Here is an 8,572-nt window from a genome sequence, read left to right on the forward strand (position 1 = left end):
AGCGCCATATGGAGCTGCCGCGCAATCAAATTACTCTCCTTGTTGTTGCTTCATTTCCTCCAAACAAGTTTTCAGTGAGCTTGGAGGAATAATGGTGACCTGTAACGGGGTCTTGGGGTGACCGGATTATGTCATTGCTCTAATTAACTAATGAAATTATGAGCCGTGCTCTTGGCTCATCTATCACCCCGGTGCTACTCCGCGGAAGAATCCTGCAAACCCTCAGCTTTTCTTCCTGCACTCAAAAAAATGAAATCTGGGTGTTGTTCGATAAAAATAAATAGAGCATTTTGAAACAAATTAAATTAATCAGTTTAAGGGATGTACACAATTATTTTAAATCAGTCTGAACTAAATCCATACAACCTTAAAAGAGCTCAATTCATTTGTGTCGAAACAACAAAAAATAATGATTCAAGTCAAACTACTACTTTTGCGCATGCGCTAATGACAGGAAATCCACGTGACCTCGTCAGTTATCGCGGGCGCCATTATGTGGTGGAGTCCAGTCCATGGTGGAATGCTGTAGAATTGGTAAGTTCAAAAATCCTTTATTTTTTTTGTCTGCATTGTGCTGATAGAGAGTAAAACTATTTAAATCAGTCAGAATTCAACATTAAGCGTATATTTGACAGCTTATTGGATTATTTGAATTACTCTATTAGTCACATGTTCATACTCGATAAAAACATAGTAAATCGATATAAACGCCTGCATGTATGTACATAATTTAACATTAATGCGGTAGTTGCTTAGTTCTAATTCCTGTTGCAAGCGTTATTTTACTAGATTGTTTCAGTTAACGTACTCGGGCTACTGTTGTTGAGCGTACTGTTAAGTGATGCTTCTGTACAAGTAAAGACGAGAAGACTGCGAATTAATGTAAAAACGAATTAACAAACAATGATGTCAATACAATTATATGCTTGATGTTAATCAACAAGCAGCCAGGCGGCGTGGAATACAGTATAGAGCACATGCGTACTAGGCATGTGTCGTATGACTATGATCGCACAGGATTAGGGTGCACGCGTTGTAATACGTTGTATTATTGTTACAGTTGCTGTAATTGAATGAGAATGATTTAAAGACAATTTGATATTTGTTTGTATGAAATATAATGATCGAAACTTCCCTTCCGGGCAGCATTTACATTTTATATTGATTTCAGTTATAATGCATATTGCATGGGAAAATCAGCCTCGGTTTCGTCGGTAGAGCAGGATCGCCCGTTTTCTTCAGAATTGTTTTGTGTTTGTATATATTATAGTTTTACTGTTGCTGAGCATGTAATAGGTGAAACATCTGTACAGGTAAATACAAGTACACTGCAAATTTATGTAAACATTGTTTTATTTTACAGGTTTTTACAAGAGCTCATTAAATGATATCCTATACTTGGGTTATAGTCTACTTTTTCACATGGTAAGTTGTATTAAGTATGTTCTTAAATGGGTTTAGAAAAATGGCTCATTATTACTGTAATAAAATAAAGGAAGTTTTATTAGTGTGTGCTTGGAAATACCTAATGTTTTCATAACCAACATACGAATGGATAATGTAATTTTCTGATTTCATACAATTTGATAGTTATTTTACTATATTGTTTCAGTTATGAAATTAGCTATTACATTCAGGCGACTGCTGCTGAGCAATCTGTAGGAGATTTCTCTGTTCAGGTAAAGATGAGAACACTGCAAATTTATGTAAAAATTATTTTTATATTTTTATTTTTATTTTACAGGTTTACAAGAGCAATAAACAGCATCCCATGCTTGGGTTTTAGTAAACTTTTTCATGTGGTAAGCTGTATTAGTGATGTTCTTAAAGGGTTAGTTCAGCCAAAAATGAAAATGATGTCATTAATTACTTACCCTCATGTCGTCCCAAATCCGGAAGACTTTCGTTCATCTTTGGAACACAAATGAAGATCTTTTTGATGATTTCTGAAAGATTTCTGTCCTTTCATGAACAGCGACACAACTGAGACTTTGATGTTTTAATAAGTTCGATGTTCGAAAGTATGATGAACAGATTTAATTTAGGTTTTTACTTGCATATAAACATTGATCAGCAAACATCAACGGAAGGTCAACTGAACCTGATTGATGCCCAAAAACAGAAGCTCAGACGTGCTGTGTAACGAGAATGAACCTCATTGGTTCTCGCATGACAAACAAACATGCTTATGCTTCCGTTCACCACAACTGATGTGCGAGTTGATGAATGTTTATATGTGAATAAAACCCAAATCTAAATCTGTTCATAATATAAAGCGAGTCTTCAGAGAAATGTGACTAAACCGCTCAATTTATATGGATTCGTTTTATGATCTCTTTATGTACTTTTTGAAGTATCAAAGTCTCAGTTGCATAGCTGTTTATGGAGGGACAGAAAACTTTCAGAATTCATAAAAAAAAAAAAAATTATTTGTGATCCAAAGATGAACGAATGTCTTCGAGCATGACACGAGGGTGAGTAATTAATGATATAATTTTTATTATTAGTTGAACTTTCATATAGATTGTATGTCCTGTTATACTTGGTTATCGATATGATATTGTCAAATAATCAATGTTTTTTTTTTTTTTACAGAACAACAGCGTAGACATGGAAAGAGAATGCATCCTCAAAAAGCACTGTGTGTATACTTAGAGGACCATCTACAGCTGTTCAAGGAGTACAATGTAAGCAACTGCTTTTCTCTTCTTCACTTTTATGTTTACATTAAAATCTAACCGTACCATTCTCTACTTACGGTTCGGCACGCACTTGAACCGCGGTCCACCTCTAATGATGCGAGTGCCGTATGCTGCTCTAACGTCTAGTCATGAACGCTGTTGCTATCTTTGTGTAAACAAAACTCATTTAAGCCTTGCTAAATTAAACATTCAAGAGCAAGACGCAAAAGAGAACTGTGAGATGATTTGTGAGTGTGCTCATCCAAAGCGCCCACATGTTTTTTTTTTTTTCAGAAAACGTGCAAATACTGAGTTCTCTTTCAAGTCTTGTGCTTCAGAGGCCAAATTCGTACAAAAATTATATCAACATGACTGTCTTGGTGAGTATCCTAGCAAACATAGTCTGTTATGTCTTAAGTGAAGTTTTATTAAAAGAGAAAGACATTGTATGTGTAACAGTATGTACTGGATCGTCAAAAAAACTATTCTCACTGCCTGTGTTTTTAATGTTAAATCACACAAGAAATGACAAAGAAATTACTAACTGCTCTTGACTGAATAGCTGATGTTACTTCAATAATGATTAATCTTTAATTTATTCAGTAAAGATAATATGCAGTGTTTTATATTTGATTATCCATTTTCTGTACCTAAGGGGAAGTCGTGGCCTAATGGTTAGAGGGTTGGACTCCCAATCGAAGGGTTGTGGGTTCTAGTCCCGGGCCGGCAGGAATTGTGGGTGGGGGGAGTGCATGAACAGTTCTCTCTCCACCTTCAATACCACGACTTAGGTGTCCTTGAGCAAGGCATCGAACCCCCAACTGCTCCCCGGGCGCCGCAGCATAAATGATGAACACTGCTCCGGGTGTGTGCTCACAGTGTGTGTGTGTGTGTTCACTGCTCTGTGTGTGTGCATTTCGGATGGGTTAAATGCAGAGCTCAAATTCTGAGTATGGGTCACCATACTTGGCTGAATGTCACTTCACTTTTCACTTTCACTTTCACTAAAAAAAAGCTACTGTTAGATACCTGAAAAAAACTGAAAAGCACTGTTTATTTTATTTGAATCTTTGATCTATTGTATTTATTTGTAATGTTGCTTGTAGTTTGATTATTTGTTCTTATTAATTTTTATTTTACAGTAGTCCAATTTTACCACATTTTATTTGTCTTGCCCAGGATTGCGACTGGATGAATTCTAAAGAAGCCATAGAGCAGATGGTAATGGGGATCTACATCGTCCAATTCATAGACACCAACCAGGGGATAAACCTGTGGACGTTGGTATCCTGATTGAAGGGACTGAGGTTCTCTGCTCTTTGAAGAACGTGTAGCAGTGGCCATGCTGTTTGGACTTACTTACGCCTTGAACCTCAGCTACCCACAAGAACTCAAGGCTACATTTGAGGTCCTCCAGAAAGTGTTCTTTATCTTGGATGGACAAAAACTTTCACTAAAGGTACCAGCCCTTAAGAACAAGATGTTGGAGTAAGTTACCTTATGTGTGTATTCTCAAAAGACTAAATCTTGACTCAAGAAGGTATTAGCTGTGCATATACATTGAAATATAATGTTGTTCATCTTGGATGATATTTTTTTGTATTTTTTTACCTGAAAATTTGCCTTGAAATAAGAATAAAGAGAAACTTTTGACATTCACTTTGAGAACATTTTATTTGTGCAGTAAATTACATTTTGATAGACATGTCAACAATTAAACATTTGTTTGATGTAAATAAAGTTGTACAATTAACTTAACAATAGTAGTTGACACAATATTTCTGGTTTTCTAAATTAAGTGATTAAGATTAATTGGCTCAACAAGATTAAATAGTTTATAGATAAATACGATAATATGATTCAAATGAAAATGATTTGATCTTGTTGGTTCAAAATGAATTTTGCTCTTGGGTTCCATTTGCCTAAATTAAGTTGAGACAACACCATTCAAATGTGTGGAAATAGGTGTCATAATTATATTAAGTTAGACCAACGATTTATTTTTTTGAGTGTGCTTCCATTTAATCTAATAAACAAAAAGGATGTGTGAGAACTTCTAAGACCTCCAACCACGCAAAATCACACAGGCTTGGTCTTAAAAGGTTGTCATTAAAGCACAATGTTTTGTGTTGGAGGTTTCGAGATGGTCACCTAGATTCTTAGTTTTTCTGAAATTTTTATAAAAAATAAATACTGTTGCCTGCTACTGCAAAACTCACCATTGCTTAGCTAAGTTTGCTTTAAGCTTTAAGTGGGTTAAAGCATGTTTCTATGTGATTTTTAGGGTGTTTGCAAGGATGTTTAGAAAAAGAAGTGTGCTTAATTATATTGAATGTGCACTTCTGTGTACTTAACATCTTAAAAGTATATAAATAATGTACTTGTAGATAATATCAATGAAAAAATGTCCGTCGTCAGTCGTCATCACCCTCCACTTGTTCCAAACCTGTATGAGTTTCTTTGTTGAACATTGTAATAACGGCAATAATAACGTTCAATATTGGTAACGGCAGCCATTGAAAAAATACAATGGAAGTCAATGGCTGCCGTCAGCTTTTTTGCTTATTAACTTTCTTCCAAACATTTTGTTTTTGGTGAACTATCCTGTTAAATAGAGTAAATCTCATGATTGTTTCTTAACACACTTAAGTACAGTTTCATTGAAGTATACTTTGTAAAAGAGTAAAATTAAAATTTTACTACAAAAACAAGTGCTAATTATTGTTTTACAAATTTTTTTTTTTGCGCTTTAAAAGTACGCTTATTAATGTGCTGACTAACATATTAAAGCATATGTAAAGTACTTGATATTCTTTTTAACTGTAGTGTATTATTTGATATTACATTTATATTTAAATTTAATATATATATAAAAAAAACTAAATTGCAATTTTATTAGAGACGTGTAAGTACATGGTATACAAGTTTCGATAGAAATTACATATTTAATATGTATATTTTAGTTCACCATAAATGATTGTGAGTACATTCAACTGTGCAATTTAACCTTATTTCAGAGACTGTATGAGTAATAATAACATATTATAGTTGGATGTACTTTAAGTTTTAATTAACATACATATTAACATAAAAAATATTACATTAAGTTTGCCTTTAAGTATGTTCTTTGGAAGTATTTTATTTCTGTAATAAGTTTAAAGTACGCTAAAGTGTACTTCTTTTTTCACAAAGGGCTAACAATTCACAATTCATTTTTTTTCATTGACTCATTTACTGTTCAACTAACTTCCTTAGGATAAATTAGGTATGGGCCATTTAAATAAATAAATTAGTGAAACAATAATTTATTTATTTATTTATTTTTAGCATTTTAAATGAATGAAGATGCTGTTTAAATCAGTATAGGATCAAAGGCCAATCAGAAGAATTCTCTCTGGAAGCCTTGTTCTCGTTCTCTGGGTCTCTGGCGGTTCTCCATGAATACTCTTCTATCTGTTGGTTGGACATGCGAGAGGGAAACTCTTGGCAAAACGACGACATCCACGTGTGAAAAAAACCCATCCCAATCAAGAGAAAGCCTGGGTGGCCAATTACTTTAAGGGAAAGAAATACCTCTGTGTCGCTAAGGAGAAACTGGGAGATTATTTTTAAAGTCTAGTCTTTCTTCCCTCATAATTTTGCTCTACCACTGTCTGTCAGCAAGCTGTCAACGTATTTATATTATGTTTATTTGGACTCTTAGTTTGTCCTGCCAAGCTGAATTAACATTTTATTTTAAAAATGTTATTATAAATATCTTTACATGCATACCTTTAACGTGATAATTTTGAAAGTCATTCCATTATAGTTTATATAAATGCATGTTAAAAAGCCAATGCATTCCCTTGATTCTCAGTCTGTACTGGTTCAAATGAGGTTAAGACTACTGTGCAGAAGCTGCTTGTCGTTGTACCTCCTGAGGGTTCAGCATGCCTCTAATTAACAAACCTGTGAGAGCTTGTAGAGTTAGCGAGCATCGTAGGGTTGAGAGAATAAGAGTGGATCTGCCCTGACGCCAAACACATGGGAAACAGTGCATGTCAGAGAGAAAACAAGAGCTATGATGAGTATGTGTGTCTCGTTCTCTGAGCATTCAGAGGTTCTCCTTCAAGACTCACTTTCTAGTGGTCTTAGTTTTGTTTTAGGGAGCTTGTCTCCGTCATTCCTCTTAAAATTCTTTGGGAGAACAAAAGGATGGTTTTTCCACCAAAATAGTACATTGAACACCAATCTGAGCTCAGTTTGAGACATAGTTGTGATCTCTTAAACATCTCTTGATCAGATGTGTGAAATTATTGGATTTTTTTCCCTTAAATGGTTATTATGTAATTTCTCAGAGAGAAATTGCATTTCTAGGAAAAGCTGTACTTTTACAGTTCAGGAGAATTAAAGGTGGTCTCAGATAAGGGATCAGCTTGGTCTCAGATGTTTCTCAAAAAAATTCCTGGGATAGAGTAAAAATAAAACCAAATGGGGCGAATTTAATGAGAAATCTCTGTGTTCTTATTGAGATATTTGATCTTGGTTGCAATCTATTTTGGAGATGTGTGAGATTACAGTCTTGGAGTTTTATTTTCAATGGAAAACTCTGAATATCAGAAGTAGCTAAGTATCAGTTTGCTCACATTACAGTCTATGAGAAACAAATTAGATGCTGAAAACACCTCCTTTAGGATTTTAATCATGGGTTACAATATAAACATCTCACAGAGAAATATTATTGTTGATAATTCATAAGTATCTCAGATATGTTTCATTTAAGTGTCAGCTTTTGGGTATTTCTCCTAAAATTCCTTCATATGCAATAAATGCAGAATATCAATGTGCCTAATAATAATGGTGTATAGACACTAACTGGGAAAAATTTGAGTTCCCTTTGACTCTTTTTACTGTGTTTGTGTGTTGAGAGCAAACCTAAGAACAGTTTGAGACAGTAGCTGCATTTCCATTACATATTTGTTCAAATCTTTTGCGATATTTAAGAAAAATGATTAAAATGATGATGGTGTTTTTCAGTTAAAACTTATTTTTGTCCTCTTGTAATAAGTCATGAAGACAGAGTTTGGTAGGTTAAGTATCTCGCAGCCATCGCACAAGCCATTATTTTTAATCGAAGGAGACTTGGGTGTATCTTTAGCACAGTAGCATAGAGAGTGTTTCCGAATACCGTAATGTGCCGGTAGGCTTGGTGGACTAGATTGGCCATGTCGGAGCTGTAATGCAGTGTAAATAAGGGGTTATCCAAGCATCAGTGGCAAGGAAAATCCCTTACACTTGACAGCGGCCACATAAGACGTAATTCTTAGAGGTTGTAGTACATTAAGCTTCACAATGCATCATGGGATGCCATAACACATCAGCATATGGATCTGATTCATGCCTTGCCATAACAAGCCACTGTTGCGTCTCACACTGGCGGTTGGGCAGCATGTGCAGTCATTTTTAACGAGCAAGAGGCCTCTTCGCTGTGAGTGCTGGATTGTGCCTGACTAATTTGTGTGTGGAGGGACGTGCTTAGCGCTGGGCTGCGTGCGCGAGGGATCTTTGTGTCTGAGGCGGAGGACAAGGTCGACCCCGCGGGGCTCTGCTAGGGGCTGGAACAAAAGCCACGGCAGGATAATCCACCCTGAGACAAAGTGTGTGATTAACATGAGAAAGCAGCTTGGTTTGGGACCGCTGCCTTGGGCGAAGAGGGAACGGAGAGGTGGTCTACCAGCGTTTGCGGCGAGGGACATTGGAGGCACAGATTAATGCACCAATGCGCAAACAAAAAGGCCTTGGAGGTGGTTCTGTTGATCTAAGATGTTCTCAGATGGTTGACAAAGAAATCGTCCTTCTTGGTGTGCGAACAGAAAGTGGATGGATACGGTTTGGTGAGAGACTTGGATCTA

General features: G+C 35.7%; 1 long non-coding RNA gene across 1 annotated transcript; it reads left to right on the plus strand.

Moving 5' to 3' along the window:
* Positions 1-274: 274 nt before the first annotated feature.
* Positions 275-4,821, plus strand: LOC113043608 (uncharacterized). The gene is made up of 6 exons (XR_003275758.1): positions 275-534; positions 1,364-1,425; positions 1,745-1,802; positions 2,596-2,687; positions 2,976-3,061; positions 3,861-4,821. It is a non-coding gene; the product is annotated as an uncharacterized LOC113043608 (long non-coding RNA).
* Positions 4,822-8,572: the final 3,751 nt, after the last annotated feature.

Source organism: Carassius auratus, chromosome 25, assembly GCF_003368295.1.
Source record: "Carassius auratus strain Wakin chromosome 25, ASM336829v1, whole genome shotgun sequence".
Lineage (NCBI taxonomy): Eukaryota > Metazoa > Chordata > Actinopteri > Cypriniformes > Cyprinidae > Carassius > Carassius auratus.